At 35.7% G+C, this 27,233-nt stretch overlaps 1 pseudogene; it reads left to right on the forward strand.

Moving 5' to 3' along the window:
* Window positions 1–4,210: 4,210 nt before the first annotated feature.
* Window positions 4,211–4,984, forward strand: LOC118910486 (NADH dehydrogenase [ubiquinone] 1 beta subcomplex subunit 1-like; annotated as a pseudogene).
* The last annotated feature ends 22,249 nt before the right edge of the window (window positions 4,985–27,233 follow it).

The raw sequence follows: 27,233 nt of genomic DNA on the forward strand, positions 1-27,233 counted from the left end.
GACATGCTTAAATCATACCATGGCTAAGACTTCATTCAGTTCTTTTCTGAAAAAGTTTTGAGCATCTACTCTCTATGAGCTGCTATGCTAGAGGTATAAAATTAAATGAATTATCCATTATTAATTTGGTTCTTTCACATCTCAGGCACTATGATTGGTGCTGAGGATACAAAGATGAGAAAAGCTTGATGTGGTCCCTTCCCTTCATGCTAATAATTTAAATACAAGTGAGAAGCAAACAAAAATGCATACTTATAACATGACACATAATGCTTCTAATAATGATAAAAACAATGCCAATAGTGTTGAGCATTATGAACCAGCATTTTTTATGAGAACTTTACATGCATTCGTCCTCACAATGACCTGATAAGATTAGGTGTTATTATTACCCCCACCTTCCCAGAAAGGATACTGAAACAGGTTCAAGTGTTTTGCTAAAAATTGCCTGCCTGGAAAATGGCATAGAAAAGGAGAGAGCTTTGGGAAGGCAGAGGAGCTAAAAAGGTGATTTCACCTAGAATAAGTCGGGAGGACTTCATGAAGGAGGAAGGACGAGTCCTCGCAAGTTGGCAGACATGGCTGGGCTGGCGTTCAGGGAACATAGCCTGTGAAATGTCATAGGTGCATTGCTTGGGTGCATGTGTGATGGTGAGGCGTGTTCAGAGAAAGATGAAGAGGCTGATGCATTTGGATCTCAGGTTTCAAAAGCAAGTTACAGAAATAGAGGGAGGCTTTTGAAGAGAAAAACAATAGAATCTAACCTATTCTGATTAGCATTTAGTAATCTGTCTCGCCTACATTCCATGGTAGTAATATCTGATATTTATAGAGGGCTTACCATGTGCCAGGCAGCATAATAAGCACTTTTCAGATGTTAATTCATTTAACATCTGAAAAATCTTGTGAGGTATATACTAGAAAAGAAGAAGCTGCTAAGGTGTAGATCAGTTGAGTACCTCAGTCAAGGCCACAGCTGTACTTGGTGGAGGTATCCAGTGGTTCTGCTCTTAATTATTATACATACTGAGTCTCTGCCTTCTTTCTCTTACAGACTGGCATTGTCAGTTATATTATATATAATGGATATATACTATCATATTAGGTATATACCATATAGTACTATATGCACATGATATTAATACACCTAACATTGGTAGGTGTATCATATATTAGGTGTATACTATATATTACAATAGCATATTAACGTACCTACAATTGTTATGTGTATTGTATAAATGAAATGATCTTACTTCCTAGCTAAAATGTGAATACTTCTGGGACAGAGATTTTTGTCTGTGTGGCATTGCTGTCCTCTCAGCGATTATTAGAGAGCTAGGCCATTATGTAGTCGGTACATGTGGAATGAATGATTATTTATTGAAGAATGGTAGATGTCTGATATATTGACGAATCAGAATGTGTACACACAAACACACAAATACTAAACATTTTTTTATTTTGAATGATTTCTTATTGCTTAGAAGAGTAAACATTTCAGATCAATTGATTCGTAGTAATTCATTTCTAAGGTCTTTCTAAGGTCTGGCAGACATAACAACAAACTGAAAACAAGAAAATCCCAACTTATGAATATTTCCAATATCTATCTATCTATCTATTTTGTATTGTGGATTTATAACTCACTTGTTCCCTAGATAATCTTACCATGGCTCAGAGCATATGTAACATATATATACTGTAACTGAGTCCTCTCTACACTCAAACATAACCTTGACCTTGCCTGAAGGCTGGGGTGGGTCAGGGTAAGGGTCCCTGGCCACCACTTTTCAGGAGTCCACTCCTCTCTTGTGACTTTCACAGTCTTCAGCACTGCCTCCCCCCTCATCTGGTCTTGCTCTTGACCCCCACGGAGGCAGCGCCTCCTGGGCCAGCTGTGACATGGCCGTCAACATTTCTGGATTTGGTGTGCCTTTTATTCTTTCAGTAGCTGGGATCTCTTGTCTTTTAAAATCTCTTCATCCCTCTCTTGATTCAATATAAATTAATCACAATATTTTTCTAAACTAGCTGGTAACATGCAGTTCAGCACTAACCTATTTGCTAGTCCATTATGGAGATGAGGAGTGTTGGCTTTTGTTCCGGTTCCCCAGGCTCAATATCAGACATGGCGGTGTGCCAGGGAACATGACTTTTCCAGCTAACAGCCATGAAGGAGACAGGGAGTTCAGAGACCTGGTTTAATCCTTTGTTTTGTGCCTTCAAACAAATAATATTTCTTCTGCTTGGGTGTCATTTTTCTTACCTGTAAAAGGAGGAGTTTATGCTAAATGTCATTTAACATCTCTAGTTTTTCTGAGAAGGGAAATGAGTACTGTGAATTATTTCAAAGGCCTTCTAAAAATCAGATTTATTATGGATATTAACATTAGGGTACATCCAAGTAGTGTTGGAGACAGTGCTCCACGGGTATAGGACTCTAGGTGGGCACAGCATTACACAGTGGGCTCATCCTGGTGCCTGAGGTCCTCTTGACGGTAGCTTTAATTATATGCTCTATGAGTTTAATGGAAAGATTTGACTCCCAGTTCTGCCAGTCAGATGGTTTAGAATGGCTGGCAGTGGCATGGTTATGGAAAAACTGACTAGATGCTAAGATGACATAGAAAAGAGAGGTGGATGTTGTTGGGAGATATTTTTTCATGTCTTTCTCACATTTCTTCTGCATGTCCTGTAAGAGGACCTAGATTATCTATGATTTTGGACAATCTTTACAAGAATGAATGTATTTTTTACTGGAAAAGCTTGGAAGATGGAGATAGTGCTTCCCTCCAGAGCAAAGGGCAGGCATGCTTACTGCCCATTATGAAAAATTTGGGTTTCCTGTAACACAACCCACAGGGTGTGCAGGATTTATTTCCCCTCTTAGATAGGCAGATAGGGAATAGGCGCTTAGATAGCCAGCACACAGAAAGTGTGATAACTGTGCCTACTGCTATTGCTGTAAGATATCCTCCCTCCTTCCTGGCCCAAGAAACTCATGTCTCCTACCAGCATCTATGAAACTGGACCAAATTAACGTACTAGCTTGGAGTATAATAGCATCTCAGATCTTTTTCAATTCTTGAGGAACAGATTTCTTTCAGGATTTCTTTCTAGATCCTCATTGCTCAAAAATGAACAAGTGTAAATGTTGAAACCATAATGTTGCTCATGTGAAACCTTCATAGGATTGTATACCAATGATGCTTCAATAAAAAAAACAACCTTTAACACAATGGAATATTATTCAGCCATAAGAAGAAAACAAATCCTACCATTTGCAACAACATGGATAGAGCTAGAGGGTATTATGCTTAGTGAAATAAGCCAGGCGGAGAAAGACAAGTACCAAATGATTTTACTCATATGTGGAGTATAAGAACAAAGAAAAACTGAAGGAACAAAACAGCAGCAGACTCACAGAACCCAGGAATGGACTAACAGTTACCAAAGGGAAAGGGACTGGGGAGGATGGGTGGGAAGGGAGGGAGAAGGGGTGGAAGAAGAAAGAGGGCCTTACGATTAGCATGTATAATGTGTGTAGGGGGCACGGGGAGGGCTGTGCAACACAGAGAAGACAAATAGTGATTTTGCAGCATCTCACTATGCTGATGGACAGTAACTAATGGGGTATGTGGGGGGGACTTGGTGAAGGGGGGAGTCTAGTAAACATAATGTTCCTCATGTAATTGTAGATTAATGATACCAAAATTAAAAAAGCAAAAAACAACCTTTAACAACTTTTAAGCAGTGTACTTGCTGGATGAAGCCCTCTGTATCTATAGTCTCCAGAACTATACAATTAATTAAAGGTGAATTTAATAGATACTTTGGTATGGTACTGATCTCTTTAAAGAAAAACACTGTTAAAGAAAAAGACAAAACACACTGAAACCATTCATGATCTATGTAAAAAGCAACATCTTAGTTAAAACAGAGCTTGTGTCATAATACTACAGTAGAGTGAAAAACGGTAATTAAATCTTTGCTGGCATTCATTTATTTTGGTAATTCTGCAGAGACTTGATAAGTGGTTACTAAAATGTGTGTGCATACAGAATGAATAATTTCATAGTTTCTTATAGAATTTCCCTAGATTTTGTGCTGTTATGGGGCTTAGAACCATTTCTAATTGAAATCAGATATATTTGCATGTATTTTAGTAAGAGAATCAATTGAAAAGTAGAGCTGACCAGAAACATCCTTGATGATATCTGAGACTGGTCAGTGAGTGCCAAACTCTTATCAGAATTGAAATAACACCAGAGATAAGGGACTGGTCCACTCTCTCTCCAGCCCCGTATCCTCCTCTTTAGCACATGTGCCCTGTGTGCATAAATTATAGGATTTTTGTTTTGTTTTGTGTTTTTGCTTGAGTGTAGTCCCCCCCACCCCACCAAAATCTTCATTCACTTAGGTGACAGCTTTTCAGTAAAGACAGAGATCTTCCTAACACCCACCCCATCCTTCCCACCCCCAGAATTTATATCACTACTCAGGCTTGCTGATACCTGATATTCTGTCTTCAACGACTTATGCAAATAGGAGCATTGTCTCTATAAAATCCAAATGCATATCCTTATCCTCCAGGAAAATTTCAGTTTCCCCATCTGCCATTGTTCCAAGTTTGTTTTTTAATCAACTGTATTTGAATAACTCTGTTTCTGTGTCTGACCTGATAACTTACACATTTACATGAAGCTACAGGTTTAGGTCTCCTTTGTTTTAAATTCATTTGGGGGCTGAACCCACTGTTGCCTGTTGGCCTTGGGTTGTTGGCACTAGGGCTGAGCCGTCGTGGTGAATTTATTTCAGATTGTGTGTGACCATTGGGTTTATCCCTGGTCACATATACTCATCCCTGTGGGATTTATCTTTGGATGTTACCTGACTGAATGAAGAAAAGCTAACTGCCTTCTGGAACAACAGTGTGTTATTTAAGAAGTAATTGAGACCCAATGAAGAAGTTACCTGGAAGTGAAGGCCATGGCTGAATTATGGAATATTCACATTTTTTAATTATGAGAGAAATAAAAACATATTCATCATTAAAAAAAGGATAAAGTAATTCATTTGGGCTATTGTCTAAGAAGGACTTAGGACCTTGGGGCTCTTTTTCTCTGTGTACACACGTCCCTTCCTCCCTCACCTCTCACAGCCTGGAGGTTGCCTCTCCCCCACCTGATAGGGGCCTGGAGGCTTACTGTCTGGAGAGGTGAAATCACAAGAAGTATTGAGGCACCAAAAAATGTGGAAACAGGGATCCCACAAGAAAATGAGGTGTTTAAGAAAAAAACCACTGAATAATGAGCCCCTTGGACATCTATTGTGGGGACATTATTCTGCCTATCACATTTATATATAGAATTTGGAATCTCCATTCATGGAATGGTGAGCTAATGGTATTATATTTTACCTGAAAAAATTACTTACCTATTTTGGATTCTTGAATCAAAAACTCAGAGACACTTGGTGTATGTGTGTGTGTGTGTGTATCTATATATCTATATATACACTTATGTATATACACACACATATATATATTTAATAATATGTCAAGATCTTCTTTACTTTGGGGATTTATGGAAATGACAAAAGTTTTTGTGGATAAGGCTGAACAGGATCTAAGACAAGAAATATGCTCTAGCTACTTATGGAGTGTGCTGCATGTGCCTGTATGATATGTAAGATGGCTCTCACAACATAGATGTCATAGTTACAGAGGGACTCTGGGACAAGAATAGCTGAATTTAAATCCTTCTTTCAACATTTATTTGCCAATTTCTCTTTTAGGTTTCCTGAATAGGAATTTGGGGATAATAAAGCATCTCTTTCAGAGTATTATTGTAAGCATTAAAATAAAATATGTAAAACACCAAAGACAGTGTCTGGTACATAAAAAGATGTTCAGTAGAGGGTAACTATATTTAATTAATTAAATAAAAGTACATTCAAAGCCCTCCGCACAACATTGCCAAATAATAAGTGCCCAGTGAATGTTCCTTGTTCAGTCAGCTCAGGGTGTGACCTTGGTCAGCCTGGAGAGACCGATTCAATATCATTTGACTACCTGGAAAGTAATAAAGTAATGCTTCTTCAGGTGCAGACAGAAATATTCACAGAGCATTTAACATTTAAACTGTAACTTTGGGGGAAAATAGACTCTATCAGACAGAAGAGGGGAGGTTAAACATTTTTGGAAAATGCATGTTCTAAGAGATAATAAGCTTAAAATACTATAAATTGTCTAATGGAGCAGGAACTCTGGGTAAAGGCTGAGGCTTCAAATAGGTTCTGGCCTTAAGTGGGAAACAGAATAGCAGAGAATATGTCTTCTTTGCGTATTAAAGGATTTATGTTTCTAACAAAAATAGTATTATAAGGAGGAGGAAGAATTTGCCTTTGTTTTTTGGAGAATTACTTAAAGAATATAATAGTGATGCTTAAATGAGGCCTATTTCAGGGCTAAAGCTTCATTTTGGGGGGAATGTAGATAGATTTTTTTCAGTCACTGTAAAAATTCTGACCACATTTATGTTTATTATAAGCAAGAATGAAGGCAAAGATTATAGATTTTGTCATTGAGTTCTTTACTTCTGGAAGCCCCAGCCACAGGAATACCTGACATTCAGGATCATTCCATTACCCCTTCAGAATCTCATCATTCCAGATGATATTTTTTTTTCAAAACTCTACCAAAACTTATACTCTCAGCTAGCTGTCATAGACAATAAGATCCAATAAATTGTTTTGCCATAAGATATGAATGATCCATAACTTTAGAGCTATGACCACTATCTTGCCCTCTGTGCAAGCTTAGTAGATCTTATATTTTATCCATAACTTTAATTAATGACATTATCAATGATAGTCTGACAGAAGAGTTCCATATTACAAAGGGAAATCTCTATAGAGATGGCCTCTCTGGGCCTATTTCCTCACCTCTCTAAGAAGCCACCACTAGGAGAGTCCCGCCTGCCTCTGTAATGGGCTTCCCTGGTAGGAACAATGTCACAGAATCTCTGGTTCACAGAATTTCAAGGTAGTTGGAAGACCAAACTACCCATTCTTAGTTCCCAGAGCACTAGTCGCATTATTTTAGTTCAGAAGTGGTATTCAAACAAGCCTAATAAATAAATACGTGGACTTCAGTGGACAATTTTCTCCTGTTTTGAGTATTGGTCAGCACCACAGACAGTAGCTGCCTCTGAGCACCAATGGGGATGGAAAGATTTCTGTTGAGTGAAATGAAACATTTATCATCTTTAAGTCATTTTACTTTAAATGGTTATTGATAAAACCCAAGAAATCTAGAAATACTTTATTCTTGATTCTCAGATTGTTGTATAAATCATCTACTGTCTTGCACTATTTCTTTACAACAGTAACTGAATTTTACCATTGACAATAGATACATGCCTGCTTCTTTTAAGGCATTTTAATTTTGGCTTCTCTTCATAGGGTATTGTAATTAATTGTATCAACTCTACTGCTTTAATAAAACTGGTCATCCACAAAGCAAATATGTATTGCTTAATTTTCAGTTTGAGAGTTGATAACCACTGAAAATTAATCATCCATAAAGAGGGAACTAAGTAGCACTTCTAATCTCTGAAAAGATTGCTAGTCTATTAGAGTTATGTGCTATAATCAATTCACATATAACTGTGTAATTTATAAGTTCCAAATTAGATCAGCTATCTATTATACGTAATAAAAATGGAAATGTATTAATCAGATTAGAGAAATAAAGAAGCAAATTAGCAAGGAACGGGATGCGATACCCCTAGGAAAAAGAACAATAACAACTTTTGATGTGAAAATTGGGCGGGCTAACCAGTTTACCCTCTGTACAGTAATGTGCTTTTATTGATAGTTCTCTATAGTTTATATGCACACGTTTAAAAGAAGGTTCTTGGAAAATTATATGGAAGCTAATATTCATGAACAAAAGTTCTTTATATCATCTATGAACTTCCAAGAAGAAATAACATTTATTGAGCATTTATTACATGCCAGGTTTGGGACTCAGCCTGGAGGACACAGGCATACATTTTAAGATTTTCTTGTTGAGTTCATTCTCTAAGTTACAGACACAATTAGCTATTTTTTTTTCTTTCTAGTTACCCAGATCAAACATTTCTTATTCATGTTTCAAAACCATAAATATTTGAGATTCAGTAAAGTCTTAATTCTAATTAAAAAATCTGGTTTCACTTTTATTCCATGTTTCATCATTAGCTTGAGCCAATCTCCTACTGAACCACCAGCACCAACCATTACTAGAACCAGTGACTGCCAACTAGAAGAAAAAATACCAGTAGAAATGAAATCACTTCTGTAAAAGTATTCTATAAAGATGAACATTTTCATGTTTTTAAAACATTGTTAGTTTTCTCCCTAGTGGAAGAGTTTCCTGAAACAAACAAATAACATCATGCCTATGACATATGAAGACTAATTGCTTGTGCACATTAGGAACTTTATAGCATGTCGGGCAATAAAAACCCCTCGGTGAGTTTTACTAACCATGTATTTGTTGGTTTTGCCTTTTGAAATGCAGATATCCTTCTCTATCTCCAAAGGGTCCTGGGCATATGTCTGCCAGAGTAAATATCATAAATGTAACATCCTGCAGTAACTCAGTTACCTGGAGTGAGTTTGCATGTGACTAACAGACACACCACTTATTTTTAAATCTGTGCTGCAAAGACCTAATGAACATAAGACTTAGCCTCCTCTGACTACTCTGCATCAGCAGGCAACAGTCACTTTTACAATTTCTCTTTAAATTATGTTTGCCTATCTAATATTATGGATTTCCTCAATATGATAGTATGTCCATACCCAGTATCAAATAATATCATATATTTATGACACTACATCTTATAAAATGTACGTATATATTTATATGCTGTTCATTTAATATTCTCTATTTTGAAATAGTTGGTTTTACTTATTTTTAATTTTGATCATGTTTTATATATATGGTAGCCTTTGGAAATGTTTTTGAAAGAATTCCAAATACAGTATACCTTTAGATTAAAACTCTCAATACTTTTTTTTTAAACCATCAATTTTCAGAAAATAGAAAGGTAGGAGACACTTTCCAGCTCAATTTTTGAGACCAACATCACCCTGAAAATATAAACAGATAAAGACAGTATAAGAAAAGATAATACAGACTAACATGCTTCATGAAAACACACAAAAATCCTCAACAAAATATTAGCAGATCAAATCCATGAAAAAGATTATACAATGACCAAATGGGCTTATCCCACTAATTCAAGGTTGGTGCAGCATTTGAAAATCAACAGATGTAATTCACCATTTCAACAAATTAAAGAAAAAAAAAAAGACGTGGTCTTCTCAGTAGGTGCAGAAAAAGCACTTGAAAAGTAAAAACTTACAATGTGACAAAATCCACTTACAATAAAACTCTGAGCAAACTAAAAATAGAAGGAAACTTCCTCAACCAGACAAAGTAATCTACAAAACCTGCTTAGCCAACAACATACTTAAATGGTTAAAGACCAAGTGCTTTCTAAGAGGGAACTAGCCAAGTACATCTGCCCTCACCAGCCCCAGCCAGCATTTTGCTGGGTGTTCTATCCAATGTAGAAAAGTAGGAAGAATAAAAAGGCATCCCAACTGTAAAAGAAGTAATTCAATTCTCTCTAGTTTGCAGTTGATAAGATTGCTTACATAGAAAATGCTTACAATTCTACAAAAAAAAAAGCTGTTTGAACTAATGAATGACTCAAGTAAGATTTCTGGTTCAAAAATTAAAAGAAATTCTTTTTCTATATGCTAGTAATAAACAGCTTAAAATAACACTGAAAAATTTACAATAGAACCAATGCATTGAAGAGTTAGATACAAAACTATTAAAATATAAGTTGTGTATGAAGAAAACTACAAAATACTGCTGAAGTCAAAGTACTAAATATATGTGTAATTATATCTTGTTAAAGGTTTGAAGGGCTGAGTATGGCTAATGTGTCAATTCTCCACACACTAATACATTGACTCGATGCTATCCTATCAAAATCCGAATAGGATATTTTGAAGGAATTAAACTAATTCTAAAATGAAATAGATGTATATGAAAATGCAAATGAGCTAGAATGTCTAAAAAAATTTTGAAAAAATAATATTGAAGGAACCATACTATTCAATTTTAATATTTACTATATTACTATAAAGCCATTGTAAATAAGTGTGATATTGGTGATAAGCTATACATAAAAATCAGTGAAATTGAGTAAAGGGTCCAGAAACAAATCCACATATATATGAACAACTTATTTTTAACAATGACTGAAAGCAATTCACTGTAGAAATGAGAGGGTTTTCCATAAATGGTTCAGGAACTATTGATATCTGTAAGTCAGAAATGGATCTTGACACCCACGCTCACACCAGATATATAAATTAACTCAAATGTATCCTCATACTAATGCAAAACCTAAAATCATAAAACTTCTGGAAGAAAATGTAGGAGAAGATATTTGTAAATTTATTTTAGGCACAGCTTGCTTAGATGTGACACAAAAAACATAGTAAACTGGGCTTCATTTAAAAATAAAAAACAAAGCATATGAAACTTCTGCTTTCCAAAAGGCAGTACTAGGAAAATGAAAAGACACGCTATTGATTGGGAAAAATATTTGCCAAACACACATCTGCTAAAGGATTTCTATCCAGAATTTATAAAGAACATTCAAAACAATAATAAAAAGAGAAACAATGTAATAAAACATAATGGGCAAAGTATTTGAATAGGCACTTCACCAAGGATAATATACAAATGGCAGTATGAGATGCTGAATACAAATCCTGAATATTATTTGTTACTAGGGACATATTAAACCAAAATGTGATATCACTATGCATTGATTAAATGGCCAGGAAGATGAAACAAGAAAGAAACAAAACAAAATTCTACCTCATATATGATAGGTAATCCCATTCCTAATTAGTTACCCAAGCTAACTGAAAACTTAGTTTCACACACATATGCATATGTTTGTGGTGGCTTTATTAATAACTGAAACTGCAAATAACATAAATGCTCTTCAGTTGTTGGATGGGTAAACAAACTGTGGTACATCCATACAAATGAGTACTGTAGATACATGCAACAATATAGATAAATCTCAAATGAACTCTTAAGTGTGTAACACCCTGTACTACATACTCTATGATCCTATTTTATGGCATTCTGCAAACCAGTGAGTATATGCTAGGCACTGAGAATATGGGAAGAGATTGAATATAACCTGTGGGAACTTTCCTGGGTGATAGAAATACTCTAGCCTGATATGAGTGGAGAATTTATGACTATCCATTTATCCAAACTCGGAACTGTGCATTTTAATTATGCCTCAATAGGATGAAATACATAATATAAAATAACTGAAATCAGGAGAAACGTACATAATGATTTAAAAACAAGTCATGTGTTCTTTTTCTTTTATAAATTAATAGCTGATTTAAAGTGCATTTACGAGAGATCAAATAAATCAATTAAATGTACAGTGTTTTTTTACAGCAAAATGAGTTTTTCAGATTTCAGAAGTTACTCTTTTAAACTCTGGTAGAGTTTAGTAGCAAAATACCCAGGTTTAACTTAATATGTATTTGTCCTGTCTCACACTGAGCACTTTTAAATGCTTTTAAATACTCTGGAGTATCACATAGACACACAGCCATTGCCTCTCTTCCCATTTACTCCCCATGCCGACACAAGAGTTTCCCTTACTCCATTCCCATCAGCCCTGCTCACACATTTACCCTGGACCTCCGAAATATTCAATGCAATCGGATCATTTCAAGCTTCAGCTTAAGATATCTCAAGGTATTCAGCACTATTGACCTTCTAATCATATATAGAAAAAGCATTTCATTTCTTGAATTCTACCAAACCCTCTACTGATTCCCATGGTGACTCTTTGACTACTCCTCTATTATTCTTTTTCATTGGTTTCTTTTCCTTTGTAGGTAACTTATAATTTGCCATTTTTCTATTCCTGCTCTCTCTCCAGTTATTTCAAGACATTCTACCTGGGAAAGCCCATCTCCTCCGATGCCTTCAACAACTTTCAATATGCTTATGAGCCCCCAGGCCACAGGAACTCCCTGATACCACTATCTGGAGTTACAGATTTACTTAACATTTACTTTAACTTCTCTCAGTTTCATCATCGCTCAGTGAATGACTTGCCGTATTTCTCTTCACTCGATGTAATCTCTGCAAAGATTTTCACTAGTGTTTCTGTTTCTTGGCCTCTAGTAGTAGGAAAGTCTGCTTTCCTCCCAACTTAGGGTAAAGTTATCCATTTGGCTACAGTTTCTAAAGGATGGGGCTTGAGAGAAACAGCGTGATCAGTGTTGTGTCAGATAACCTTGAGCTAGAGGAAAATGGGACCATTTATACTTGGGATAAGATCTCTCTTGCTCTCATCCTCTCATTCGATATATTTTATTTCCCCCAGCTGGTAAAGTGACCGAGATACATCTCCTCTTTGTTGGAAGTTACCACCATGTTAGAGCATTTGGGATCTGTGCCTTGATAAACTTAGACATTAGCACAAAGATTATTTTATTCTCTTACTTTGGCTCTTGTACTCTTTCTCCTCTTTTCTCTGGATCCTTCACCAATATTCAGTTGAAATTTGAAAGAAAAGAAATTTATTGCACAAAAACATAATCAGTTGTGCACCAAATATCCACAGAGAGGAAGCAATGCTCCTGTTGATTATTATATTAATGGGAAAAGAGATTTTGTGGGGTTAGGATATGCTTCAGTGGGATTTTAAACTAACTAGAAAACCAGGGTAAGTGTTCAAATGTAAAAGATTTTGGTTTGGGGATTGCCAGTATCAGGGGAATGCCAGGTGAAAATAGACTAGCTGCCCTAGATTCTGCTTTTTTTTAGCTTGTGCTGAACCCTCTTCCCACTTGATGAACATTTTCATTCCCCCTTAATGAAATTCGATAGGTTCTAAAACTATAGGAAAATACACATAATACAATATCAAGTCCACAAGTACCTGCCAGCCAGAGTGAAGAAAATGTTAACATTTTATTGCTTTTGCTTCAGATTTCATTTTATTGTTTTTTTTTTTAATAAGCGATATATAACATTATGGAAGGTGGTAAAGTCCTCTTTGCTTCCTACTGCAATCACATTATCTTACCTCCTTTTCCAGAGAAAAAAGGTATCCACAATATGATGTGTGCCCTTCCTTTCATGTTTTAATTTTTTCCTTGCTTATGTATCTGTAAGCAAAGCATGGCTTTGCATTCTTTTGAAAATGTCTATTAATGTTGTCAGAGTGTGTGTGTTATTCCAGAAGATTTTTTCTCAGTATTATGTTTTTGAGATCTATCCATGTTCACAGGTTAATCTGTTTTTTGTTGCTATATGAATTGTGTGAAAGAGCAGTAATTTATTATTCATTCTCTTAACTAAGGACACTGCTGCCATGGATATTTTCATGCATATTTTCTATGGTAAATATGTACAAGAGTTTCTCTTGGGCATATATTCAGCATAGTTGAGTCACCTCAATATCCAGTTTATATACCTCAATATCCAGATAGTGACAAGTTGCCCTGTAAAATGTTTTACCAGTTTACTCTCCTACCAGCTAGGTATAAGAGTTTGTCTTCTCTGTCTTTGTCAGATGTTGGTGGTATTTTTTATTTTTTCTTATTTAATTGGTTTAAATAATATAGAGATAATTTTCCCTGATAATTAAAGAAGATGAGTAGTTCTTCATGTTTGCTGGCCTTTGGTGATACTCTTTTGTGAGTTGCCTATTTAAAAAAAGAAATGTGTGTGGAAAACATATTCTGAAATCTGTGTCCTCATTGCTTAGGTATCATGACTGAAAACTAAGGCCACCTGTGTCAGCAAATCTAACATGACATATTCCAGGAAATTCTTGCCCAAGAATATGAGGCTGTAAAACAATGAATATTTTCACTATTTGCTTCAGTAAATTCTTGTACACCAATCGATCTGGGCAAGGAGTTTGCCCATTTGGGCAAATGGTTGCCCTACAAGATATTAGATTTCACACGTGGGTAAACAACTTGCTTGTCAAACAAGTTTATTTATCATGACTCAATTCAAAATCATTGCATGTCTGTGTCCACCACAATATGTCACAGACTTCTCTCAAGACCAAGCAGTTCTGGAGCTTGAAAGAGCTAGCTTAAATCACTTGAGCCGAAACTTTAAAACCTGTAAATGTTCTCCCTTGATATTTTCATCCTGAGTCAGTACTATGACTCTGTCAAGGCGTTCTTTACTATAGTAAGTCTGATAAATTTAGCCTTGGTAAATCACAAAGTTTATTGGAGGTGTTTTGGGAAGTCAACAATTGACGACCTACAAGTAGGAAAAATAATGTAATGATTTCTCCTTTCTATATACCTGTCATCCAACTTAAAGAATAAGCGATGTTGTTTCATCTATATCTCTGCCCACTTTTTCCTTCATGTCCAGATATTTTGAATTCTTGAAATTAAATCATTTCAGCTCATTTTTTAATTAGATTGTATGATTTCTTCCTAAACAGTCAAATGTATTCTGGACATTGGCACTTTTTAAATTTTAGGTACTGCAAGTCTCTTCTCCAGTTCTGTTGTTTGAATTTTCTTTGTTTGTGATTCATTAACACATAGGAAGCATTTTTTTCTGAATAATTTTACAATATGGTTCAAAAATCTAGTTTTTAAATATTTGTGGAAATTATTGCATATGGACTTAGGTAGATATCTAAGTTGCTGTTTTCCCATGTAGCAAGTTCGGGTCCCAGCACTATTTTTGAGTACTTGTTTCCTTCTGGCTTCGGTATCAGATAATGCTGTCTTCATATAATGAGCTTTGGAGTTTTCCTTGCTCTTTTATTTTTTGAAAGTTTGAGAAGCATTGGTGTTAATTCTTTAAGTGTGTAGTAAAATTCACCTTGAAGCCATCTGGTGCTGAGTTTTTCTTTGTGGGGAGGTTTCTGATTATTGATTTAATATCCTTAATCCTTAATAGTTCTGCTCAGATTTTGTTTCTTCATGATTCAGTTTTGGTAGGTTGTATGCTTGTAGGAATTTACTCATTTCTTCTAAGTTGTTTCGTTTGTTGTTCTTAGTAGTGCCTAATGATCTTTGTATTACTGTGGTATCAGTTGTGTAATGTTTTCTCTTTCAATTATAGTTTTAGTGATTTGGGTTCTTTCTCTTTTTTTTCTTGGTTAGTTTACCTAGAGGTTTGTCAATTTTGTTTAATTTTTAAAGAACCAACTCTTAATTTTGTTAATCTTTTCTATTGTTTTCCTGTTCTCAGTTTCATTTATTTCTGTTCTAATCTATATTATTTCCTTTCTATTTATTATTTTACTCTGTTTATTTTTTTCCTTGTTATTACTATCTATTTCTTTGTGCTAAATTAACTATAGTACATCTTACAAACAATTTTTAGATATTATGAAATATACTGCATTATCAGTTTTAGTAATGTCCTATATGGTTAAAAATAATATATGTTACTTATTAGGTGAAGGGTTATCTCTATAAAAATTAGAATAATCTTTTTATATTGATTTTCAAAAATTCTATATTTGTTTGCATAGCAATCCATTTCTGGAATAGATCATTAAAATTTCTTCCTATGATTAAAATTCTTTTTTGATTTTTGGAGTAGTCCTATAATTTTGCTTCATAATTTCTACATCTAAAAGCCATTAAAATTCCTAATGATTTTCTTCTTAGTCAATATACTTTTAGATAAAAGTTTTTCTCATTATTGATACTTTTACCTTTTCATTTTTTTTTCTGATATGGCTACTGCTCTACCAACTTCCTTTTTAGTCGGATCACCTTCTACATATTTTTTATCCCTCCATATTGAATTTTGGATTCATTTTCTTATAAAATTAACTCTCTAAGCAGTTTATTTGGATTAAAATATTTATTATTTTACTGTATGCAAGTAGGTAAATAAGTATATATTTCCTTTGTGTTTGGAGAATTAGGGCTATGCTTGAAATTTTTGTGACTTTATAAAATGTATTTACACTGGAACATCCCTAACATTAGATGACTACTTATTATTGCTGACTTTCTCCTTTTTTCTGCCTTCTGGGATTGACTTTTTTTTATTATATTTGTTTCTGCCTTTATTATTGATTGATTTTATTATTTTCCTCTTTGTCTGCAAAGGGTGGCTTTTACTTCTGTTATTTTAATGCTTACCATTGGTTCTATGATTGTTCAGTTCTTTGTATGTCTTACAGAGGAGATAATAGAATAATAGAATGGGATGAAAAAGGAGATCATGAATTATAAGAAACACAAATTAATGTCTAGAGAAACTCCATTTTAGACCCCAATGAGTAAAATAGAAACCAGAAGTGAAGAACAGACAAAATTGACAAGTGAATCTGTATTTTGAATTAAAAGAACACAGAAGACATAGGCAAAGGACTCAGGATAATTAAAAATAAGGTAACAGCTAGAGGACAGAAATTTATAACTAATACGAGGACAATTGATTTCTCTTAATTAGAGAATACAAATGCAAACAACAGAAAAAAATAGAATATGATTTGATTATATGAGTTAGGAATTAGATATAGGCATCAAAGTCATTGTTCTTGTGTTCACAGAATGCATGCATTGTTTCAAGGTAAGAGATGATTAATACAACAATAATGAGTAATTACAATATGACAAATTTCTGTATTTCTGTACATAAGTTTTAATAGTATCTATATAATTGTGCATCTCATCCAACACTGGATTTAGGAAACTTTCTGAGATTTCAAGAATAAATAGGTGTTAACCTACCGAAGAAAGAGGGTAAAAGTACCCAAGAAATAGTAACTTGAGAAAAATCATGGCATGTTTTAGGAATTGAAAAGAAATGCAAGTATGGGCTGAACTGTGTCCTTCCCGCTCTCCTAAATCCAAATGTTGAAGCCCTAATGGTCAGTACCTGAGAATGTGACTCTGTTTAGAGACAGGACCTTTAAAGAGATAATTGAGTTAAAATGAGGTGATTAGGTTAGGCTGTATTCCAATCTGACTGTGTCTTCACATGAAAAGAAAATTTGGAGTCCCAAAGATACATCAGGGTATGTATGCACAGAAAAAAGTCTCTCTAAGGAAACTGGGAGAAGGCAGCCACGTGCAAGCCAAGGCGAGGGACCTCTGGAGAAATCAAACCTACCAGCACCTTGATCTTGGACGTCTGGTTTCCAGAACTATGATGAAATGAGTATATGTTATTTTAGCCACCCAGTCTATAGTATTTTGTTATGGCAATGCTGGTAAACGTGCATATAGCTATTTGCATAGTTGAGAGAACCAGGAGAAGAATGAAGCAAGATGAAACTGACCTAAAAGCAAAGCTGTAGATCCTGCAGGTTTTTTAAACCATGCCAAGGGTGATCTTATGTATTTCAAGTGGAATGGGAAGCAATTGAAAACTTAAAAGCAGGGCTGTGACATAAACAGATCTACGTTTTACAAAGATTAATCTAGTTCCTTTATGAGAAATGGCTTGCAGGGAGTCTAGACTGGAGGGAAGAACAGTAGGAGGGTTTTTGCTGTAGTCCAGTGAAGAAATGAAGGACTGAATGGACTGACTGTTTATGCCTTCCCCTCTCCCCCCATTCAGGTGTTGAGGCCCTAATCCCTAATGTGATAGTACTTGGAGATGGGGCCTTTGGAAGGTAATTAGGTCATGACAGTGGAGCCCTCATGATAGGATTAGTATAAAAAGAGACACAAGAGACCATGCTTTCTCTCCATCATGTAAGGATGCAGTTGGAAGGTAGCTGTCTATAAAACAGGAAGGCAGTCCTCACCTGAACCTAATTGTCTTGTCTCTTGACCTTGGACTTCTCAGCCCCCAGAACTGTGAGAAATAAGTTTCTGTTGTTTAAGCTAGCTCAATCTATGGTATTTGTTAGAGTAGCCCATGCTCACTGAAACAAAGCTCATCTACACTGTGCTTTAATTTCCTAATCTGCTACCATACCATGTATACTTAATATTCATACTTCTGTGTTCTCATGAAAGTGTTCCTGCTTCTATTATAGCACTTAAGATGTTATGCAATAATTCAGCTGTTTGCATATATATATATTTATCTGCAATGAACAGTATACTCTCTTGTGGTAGGAACACTATCTGATTTATCTCGGTTTTGGAACAATGCGTGACATCTGAGGGTAATCAACAAAGACTTATTGAATAAATGAATGAATGAGTTTTCTTTCCAGAAAATTCTACCATGTGACTATTGCATTTTTATTCTGAACTCCCCTTGACTCCACTGTCATCCTGTGGATTGTTCCAGTATATAGTGATGACCTATAGTAATGGAGAAACATCCATCTGCATGTCATAGAGGCATCAGATTTGTTACCTTCTTTATTTGATTCTCTAAAACACCCACCTTCATTTTACTCTGATCTCTCCATTCAATGTTCTCTCTCTCTCTCTCTTTCTCTCTCTGTCAGTATTATGAATTGTGTGTTTCCTTTCTTCTGGCTCTGCTTGGAAAATTGGTCAGTGTCTTTGCCAATACCTTGTACTTGGGGCTTTGTACCATAGGGCGTGATTGTGATTGATTTATACCACAGTGAGTATTTGCATTATGGATTCATCCTTTGAGGATTCTATTTTTCTTTGTGGCTGGGTTTGCTCTAATGCAAGTAGGATCAGCAACTTCAGAGACTTACATCTGAATTCTCCTGACACTTTGCTTGAAACTTTTTCACTGAGACACACTTGCTTTCATGCGGGGAGATTTGTTGGATGAAGAAAGTTGCTGAGTATTACAGAGGTTTTCATGCTTGACTTTGGATATTTTTGTCATTGAATATCCTCAAAAAGGACAAACAATTACTTACACACCCTGTGGAAGTTTGGGTTTTCCTGGCCTGTACCGGTTGACACAAAAATAAATCCTGTGAGCCATTCAACTTTGGTGGAAATATTTTTCTGTAGGTTGCAGACTGAAAAAGATCTTATGTCAATACTACATGACTGGATGGATTGTATTTCCCAAAAAGGATTTAGGAAAATGAGCAAGTGAAGCCTCAACTTTCAAATTTCAAGTATTAATTTATGTAGCACATGTGTTAGGTACATAGTATATGCTAAAAATATCGTAGTTACTCAGGTTATAGTATGAATAAGACATGGTGTCTGTCTGCAGGGAAATGTTCAGTATAATGAGGAAGATTGAAGTATTAAAATAGCTTTAATATGTTGTGTCACTTCCATGATTGAGGTATGCACATGGAGCTGTCAACGTGCCCCCAGGTTCCATTTGCTTTTTTGTATTGAACTGGCCTGGAATATGTCAGAATTCTGTCTGAGAATCACTCTTGACCCTTTGGACTTGAAAACAAAAGATTTTTTTATCTGACCTAACATTAATCATTTTGAAAGGTAATGAAGTAAAAAGTTTAGGTATCACTCTCAGAATAATGAGCAGAAGTGGAGAAGAAATTAGAAAGTAGAAGTGTCTTCGTGTTAATTTTATCACCCACCTACCCACCCAACTCCCAGAGAAGTGAATATTTCAAAACTGGAAGATTAGAGCTGTACCCAAAGGTCGTAATAGGAAACCTAGTGATTCTCATTTTAGCATTTAAGACTAGCTGGCATATGTTCCTGGCAGTCTCATTGCATAAATTAGGTTTTAAATAAATGAAGTAGAAAACATTCTCGGAAAATGAGGACATTCAAATTTAGAATTTCAAAATTGAGCATCTTTTTTCGACCCCTAAACAAGTTGTCTTTCTGTTTAGAGAATATAATTTATCTGCACCTGAGTTGAGGAACACATGGCTGGAAAAAATATCTCAGGTTGTACAATGGAGGCAAAGAAAGAGGTGCATACATTTGGGAGAGCCAGTGAGGAGTTAAATATGGTGGGAGAGTTTTGAGTGGATATAATGAACTGGTATTCTGTGGAATTTAAGCACCAAGCAATGCCATTGTAATTTCTGGGCACTGCAAGAGGAAACATGATAAGGCCAATAGAGGTCAGTGCAAGAAATACCATTTATTGAAGTGAAAAGGGTTTCACAGGACTCCTAGACTTCTGTTAACTCTTTCCAGGACATGAAGTATCTATCTTATAGGTGCTCAGTGAATAATACTATTAAAGCAGACATTTGTGGAAGCTAACATTTGTTGAGCTCTGACTATGAGCAAGGGACTGTTTTAAGCTCTAACCTATATTGTCATTTAATCTTTCTAATAACTTCAAGGAGTGGGATTGAGTATTCCCACTTTTAGATGAAGACACAGAGAGGATAATCACTACCCCAAAGTCACATAGCTGGAAAGTGGACAAGCCAGGATTTAGTCCAAGGAAGCCCAGCTCCAGAGTTCACTATGAAATTCTTAACCACCACATGAATAATTTGGTGATACTTGGGGTGTAAAGCCATATTCATGGAATCAAGGATGCCACAGAAATCACTCAGTTTGATCTTGGCTTCCTTTTGGAGGACCGTGCCTGCATAATGAAACCCAGAATCCACTAGCCAGAACTGGATTTATTGTCAGCTTTAAATTCATCCTTCTGCTCTGTTAATGATTCAACCTTAATAAAGAGCAGAATGTGAGGCTTTGTCAGGAGAGAGCATGGAGGGATGCTGTCTGAGGAGAGCACGTGTCTTCCTACTTCTGGTTGCTGTGTTTGCCTCTATTGCTCCTGCTGCACGACTGGTCTGTGGTGTGTGTACTGGGACGTGCAGTTGTTGCCCTGCCCCAGCCACACACCTGAGCACAGTGACTTGGAAACCTCCCAGCCCCAGCCCAGGCCTGGGACCACTTCTTTGCTGTTCTCCTGGCATGGACACCATGCACTCCATGACGTACGCCTGCAGTAATGCCCCGATTCCCTCAGCCCGTCTACTCGCCAGTGCTGGATCCTTGTGACTTGGTAGGTTGTTCCTGTTTGCTCAACCATGGTGGACAAGCTCTGGCCTGGGCTAACCAGCCAACTTCCCCACCCGCTAGCAGTCTGCGACTCATGCGACTACTCATTCTCCGTGGTAGAACCCCAGCCTTGGAGAGGCATCCCTCTTCCAGCGATGTCTTGCCCTGCACACTCACCATCAGCCTTAGAGAACCTGTCAGAGGTCTCTGTGCATCTTTTTCTAATTCTCCCATTATCACTTAATAATTCTTTATATCAAGCTTTCCTGTTTAGAATTATCATGTGGTTTCTGTTTTCTCATTGGACCCAGGCTGATACAAAATCCATGCAGTCTGAGTACTGTGGAGTACTGTTGCCAGACATGATGCACAAAAAAGAACACCTTTCTTTCTCACTGTGGGGAATGGTTGGAGGAAGGTGTGTGTAAATTTTGAAATTGGGAGTAGAATTTACACTTCTGAGATATTCTGATGATGAGCCTCTGTTCCAAGAAGAGAATGAGGAACTGAGTTCCCACATATTAGACACTATTTCTATTTAAATCCCAGATTGAGCAACCCATGAACAGAAAGGGGATCTGAAAACCACCTTTGAAAGATTCAAGTCCATAAATCAGTGACTAGATTACACTTTGCAATGCCTTTTGAAATTTACAAGAAAGATAATGTGTGTAACATTCTTCAAAAATTGACTAATTCAAGTATAATTCTGAACAATTTACTAATGTGCTGTGATTTACACAGAGACTTTGTTTTGCTTAAGAATTTCCAAATGTAATGCGTGAGAGAGAATAACTGAATTGAAATGGCTCTTAGAAATTATGAAAAAGTGGAGTATCTTAACAAAAAAAATGTCATGACAGGGCATCCGTGGTTGGCACATACTCATCTACCAATTGACAATATCCAGCCTGTGTGGACTGTGATGGTCTCATGTGTGGGATCCCTCCCTTGGGATCTGAGATGTGTCCCTTAGCATGTATAACACTGGTCATGTGATAAGTAGAACGAACAGCAGTTTTTATGTACTGAGACTATCATGTGGTAAAAGGAGTATCCAAATTGAGCAGTCATCTCAGCATTCTTGTTTTACTTACCCTCTTACATTCATTCCACCCTTCCTATTGGCTTATGATGAAAAAGTTCCAGAGATTAGGATGAATTATGTTGAATTATGTTTTGTTGAATTATGAATTGCTGCTATTTGAGAATTTTTGATCAATAAAGAGATCAGTTTTGTATGACTCAACTTAATACCCCTTTACCTGGGAATATTTCAGTATGTATTTCAAAAAGATAAGAATTATTTTAAAATATGGCCAAAATATCATTATCATACCAAGACATAGAGCAGAAACTTTAATATCATCTAATATCTAATTGGTGTCCAAGTCACCTTGAATTTCTATTTTTTATAGTGATTTTGTCTGTAATTTTATTTTCCTGTAACCCTGAAAATATGCCTGTACCTCTGTTTTATGAATGAGTTTGTGTAAGTTTGGTATCACATGTAATTTAAGTGGTTGATAGATTTTACTAGGGAGGCCATCTGGGTCTGGAGTTTTCCTTTAGGGAAAGGTTTAAACAACATATTTTAATTTCTTTCAAAAGACTAGGGTTATTCATATTTCCTATTGCTACTTGTGCCAATTTGATAAATAGTGTTTTTTGAAGAATTTTTTTTTCTTTTCAGATTGTTGATTTTACTGATATAAAGCTGCTCATAATTTCTATCCTTTTTTAGATCTGTAAAATCTGTAGTCATTATTGTTATTGATTATAATTTAATTCTGTTGTTGTCAGAGAATACACTGTAAGTGATTTCAGTCCTTTAAAAGTAGTGAGACTTGTTTTATAGCCCGACATATGCTTTTGGTGCTCTATCCAAATCTGCTTTAAAAGAGTGTGTTTAAGGTTGTCAGATGTAGTACTGCATAAGTATTAATTAAATCAAGATAACATCTATTGCTATTCAAATATTCTTTATCCTCATTGAACTTTTTGTTGACTTGTCTATCAATTACCAAAAAAAGGGGTGCTTAAGCCTCCAATTATGCCTTTTTTTCACTTCAGGATTTTTTCCTTTTAATTTTCCTTTATGTATTTGAATATTAATACATACAATCTCACAATTAAGAGACTTTCTTCTCGAGTCAAACTGTATAAAAATTCCATATCAGCTATATCTAAATATACTAATGTAAGGATACCTATAGGTAGAACTAAAAGGATGAAAAACACAAAGTTCAACCATTAAGCTTAAAAAAGTGGAGTATCTCTAATGATATCACACTTTAAGGTGAGAAGTATCGCTTGTGGTAAAGAGAGGCATTTCATAAGCATAGAAGGGTAATTCTGTTAAGACAACATGAGAATACTGAATAAATATGCCTTTTTAAATTTTTCCTTTGTGTATTTGAGTGTGGAATGCGTAAGCCTGGGTTTCTCCATATTTACCTGATGTGGTTTGCTGAGCATCTTGGATCTATTTTGGTTGATATCTAAAGATATCAATGGGAAAAATTTGAGTCAGTATTCTTTTCAGCCCCATTTTCTCTTTTATTCTTTTTGGGGCCCCCACGACATGTATGTTGGAGGTCTTGATATTATTGAGACTTTGTTGTTTTCTTCTGTCAGTGCTTCTGGATGGAGACTCTCCATTGACTTATCTATAAATTCACTGTTTCTTTACCTGCTGTGTCCAATCCACTCAGTTCCATTCACTGATTTTTAAAAAATCTTAGCTGTATTTTTCAGTTCTAGCTTTTCTATTTCATTCTTCTTTTTTTTATTAAGGTATCATTGATGTACAATCTTATGAAGGTTTCACATGAGCAACATTGTGGTTACTACATTTACCCATATAATCAAGTCCCGCCCACATACCCCATTATAGTCACTGTCCATCAGCATAGTAAGATGCTATAGAGTCACTACTTGTCTTCTCTGTGCTATACTGCCTTCCCCTTGCCCCCCTACAATAGGTGTGCTAATCATATTCCCTTAATCCCCTTCTCCCTCCCTTCCCACCTGCTCTCCCCGCCCCCTTTCCTTTTGGTAACTGCTAGTCCCTTCTTGGAGTCTGTGAATCTGCTGCTGTTTTGTTCCTTCAGTTTTGCTTTGTTGTTATATTCCACAAATGAGTGAAATAATTTGGTACTTGTCTTTCTCTGCCTGTCTTATTTCACTGAGCATAATACCCTCTAGCTCCATCCAATTTGTTGCAAATGGTAGAATTTGTTTTTTCCTTATAGCTGAATACTATTCCATTATGTATATGTACTACTTTTTCATTATCCATTCATTTACTGATGGGCACTTAGGTTGCTTCCATGTCTTGGCTATTGTAAATAGTGCTGTGATAAACATAGGGGTGCATATGTTTTTTTGAATACGTGATGTTGTTTCCTTGGGTAAATTCCTAGGAGTAGAATTCCTGGGTCAAATGGTATTTCCATTTTTAGTTTTTTTGGGGAACCTCCATACTGCTTTCCACAATAGTTCAACTAACTTAAATTCCCACCAGCAGTGTAGGACAGTTCCCCTTTCTCCACATTCCTTGCCAGCATTTGTTGTTGTTGGTCTTTTGGATGTTGGCCATCCTAACTGGTATGAGGTGGTATTTCACTGTGGTTTTAATTTGCATTTCTCTGATGATTAGTCATGTGGCGCATCTTTTCATGTGCTTCTTGGCTATCCCAGTTTCTTCTTTGGAGAAGTGTCTGTTCAGATCCTCTGCCCATTTTGTAATCCGGTTATTTGCTTTTTGGGTGTTGAAGCATGTGAGTTCTTTATATAACTTGGATGTTAACCTCTTATCGGATATGTCATTATGGATGCATTCTCCCATCCTGTAGAATGCTTTTTTGTTCTACTGATGGTGTCCTTTGCTGTACAGAAGCTTTTTATCTTGATGTAGTCTCATTTGTTCATTTTTGCTTTTCTTTCCCTTGCCCGAAGAGATGTGTTCAGGAAAAAAGCTGCTTATATTTATATTCAAGAGATTTTGGCCTATGTTTTCTTCTAAGAACGTTATGGTTTCATGACTTACATTCAGGTCTTTTATCCATTTTGAGTTGACTTTTGTATATGGAATTAGACAGTAATCCAGTTTTGTTCTCTTACATGTAGCTGTCCAGTTTTGCCAACACCAGTTGTTGAAGAGGCTGTCATTTCCCCATTGTAAATCCATGGCTCCTTTATCATATATTAATTGACCATCTTGTGTGGGTTTGTATCTGGACTCACTATTCTATTCCATTGATCTATGGGTCTGTTCTAGTGCTGGTACCAAATTGTATTGATTACTGTGGCTTTGTAATAGAGCTTGAAGTTGGGGAGAGTACTTCCAAAGCTTTATTCTTCCTTCTCAGGATTGCTTTGGCTATCCAGGGTCTTTTGTGGTTCTCAGTGAATTTTAGAACTGTTTGTTCTAGTTTGTTGAAGAATGCTGTCAGTGAATTGATAGGGATTATGTTGAATCTGTAGATTGCTTTAGGCAGGATAGCCATTTTGACAATATTAGTTCTTCCTATCTATGAACGTGGGATGTATTTCCATTTATTGGTATCTTCTTTAATTTCTCTCATGAGGATCTTGTAGTTTTCAGAGTATAGGTCTTTCACCTCCTTGGTTAGGTTTATTCCTAGGTATTTTATTCTTCTAGATGCAATTGTAAATGGAATTCTTTTCCTGATTTTTCTTTTTGCTAGTTCATTGTTAGTATATAGGAATGCAACAGATTTCTGTGTATTAATTGTGTATCCTGCAACTTTGATGAATTCAGTTATTAGTTCTAGTAGTTTTGGAGTGGATTATTTAGGGATTTTTACATACAATATCATGTCATCTGCAAACAGGGACAGTTTAACTTCTTCCTTACCAATCTGGATGCCTTTTATTTATTTGTGTTGTCTGATTGCCATGGCTAGGACCTCCAGTACTATGTAGAATAAAAGTGGGGACAGTGGGCATCCTTGTCTTGTTCCCAATCTTAGAGGAAAAGCTTTCAGCTTTTTGCTGTTAAGTACGATGCTGGCTGTGAGTTTGTCATATATGGTTTCATTATGTTGAGGTACTTGCCGTCTATACCCATTTTGTTGAGAGTTTTTATCATGAATGGATGTTAAATTTTGTCAAATGCTTTTTCAGCATCTCTGGAGTTGATCATGTGATTTTTGTCCTTCTATTTGTTGATGTGTATGATGTTGATGGATTTTTGAATTTTGTACCATCCTTGCATCCCTGGGATGAATCCTACTTGATCATGATATATGATCTTTTTGATATGTTTTTGAATTCAGTTTGCTAATATTTTGTTGAGTATTTTTGCATCTATGTTCATCAGAGATATTGGTCTGTAATATTCTTTTTTTGTGCTGTCTTTGACTGTTTTTGGTGTTAGAGTGATAAGTCTTCTCTAAATGTCTGATAAAATTCTGTGGTGAAGTCATCTGGTTCAGGAATTTTGTTCTTAAGTAATTTTTTGATTACCAATTCAATTTCATTGCTGGTAATTGATCTGTTCAGATTTTCTGTTTCTTCCTGGGTTAGTCTTGGAAGGTTGTCTTTTCCTAGAAAGTTGTCTATTTATTCTAGGTTATCCAATTTATTAGCATATAATTTTTCATAGTGTTCTCTAATAATTCTTTGTATTTCTATGTTCATAGTGATTTTTCCTTTCTCATTTCTGAATATGTTTATGTGTGTAGACTCTGACTCTATTTTTTTCTTGATAAGTCTGGCTAGGGGTTTATCTATTTTGTTTATTTTCTCAAAAACCAGCTCTTGGTTTCATTAATTCTTTCTGTTGTTTTATTCTTCTCAATTTTATTTATTTCTTCTGTGATATTTATTATGTCCCTCCTTCTACTGACTTTGGGTCTCGGTTGTTTTACTTTCTCTAGTTTCATTAATTGTGGGTTTAGACTGTTCATTTGGGATTGTTCTTCTTTCTTGAGATAGGCTTGTATTACTATATACTTTACTCTTAGAACTGCCTTCACTGCATCCCACAGATGTTGGGGTGTTCAGCTATTGCTTTCTATGTATTGCTTGATCTTTGTTTTAATTTGGTTATTGACCCATTGATTATTTAGGAACATGTTAAGCTTCCATGTGTTTGTGGGTTTTTTTGTTTTATTTGCACAATTTATTTCTAATTCATACCTTTTTGGTCTGAGAAGCTGGTTGGTACAATTTGAAATTTGAATATACTGAGGCTCTTTTTTGAGGCCTAGTATGTGATCTATTCC

The sequence above is a fragment of the Manis pentadactyla genome, chromosome 2 (genome assembly GCF_030020395.1).
Source record: "Manis pentadactyla isolate mManPen7 chromosome 2, mManPen7.hap1, whole genome shotgun sequence".
Taxonomy (NCBI): domain Eukaryota; kingdom Metazoa; phylum Chordata; class Mammalia; order Pholidota; family Manidae; genus Manis; species Manis pentadactyla.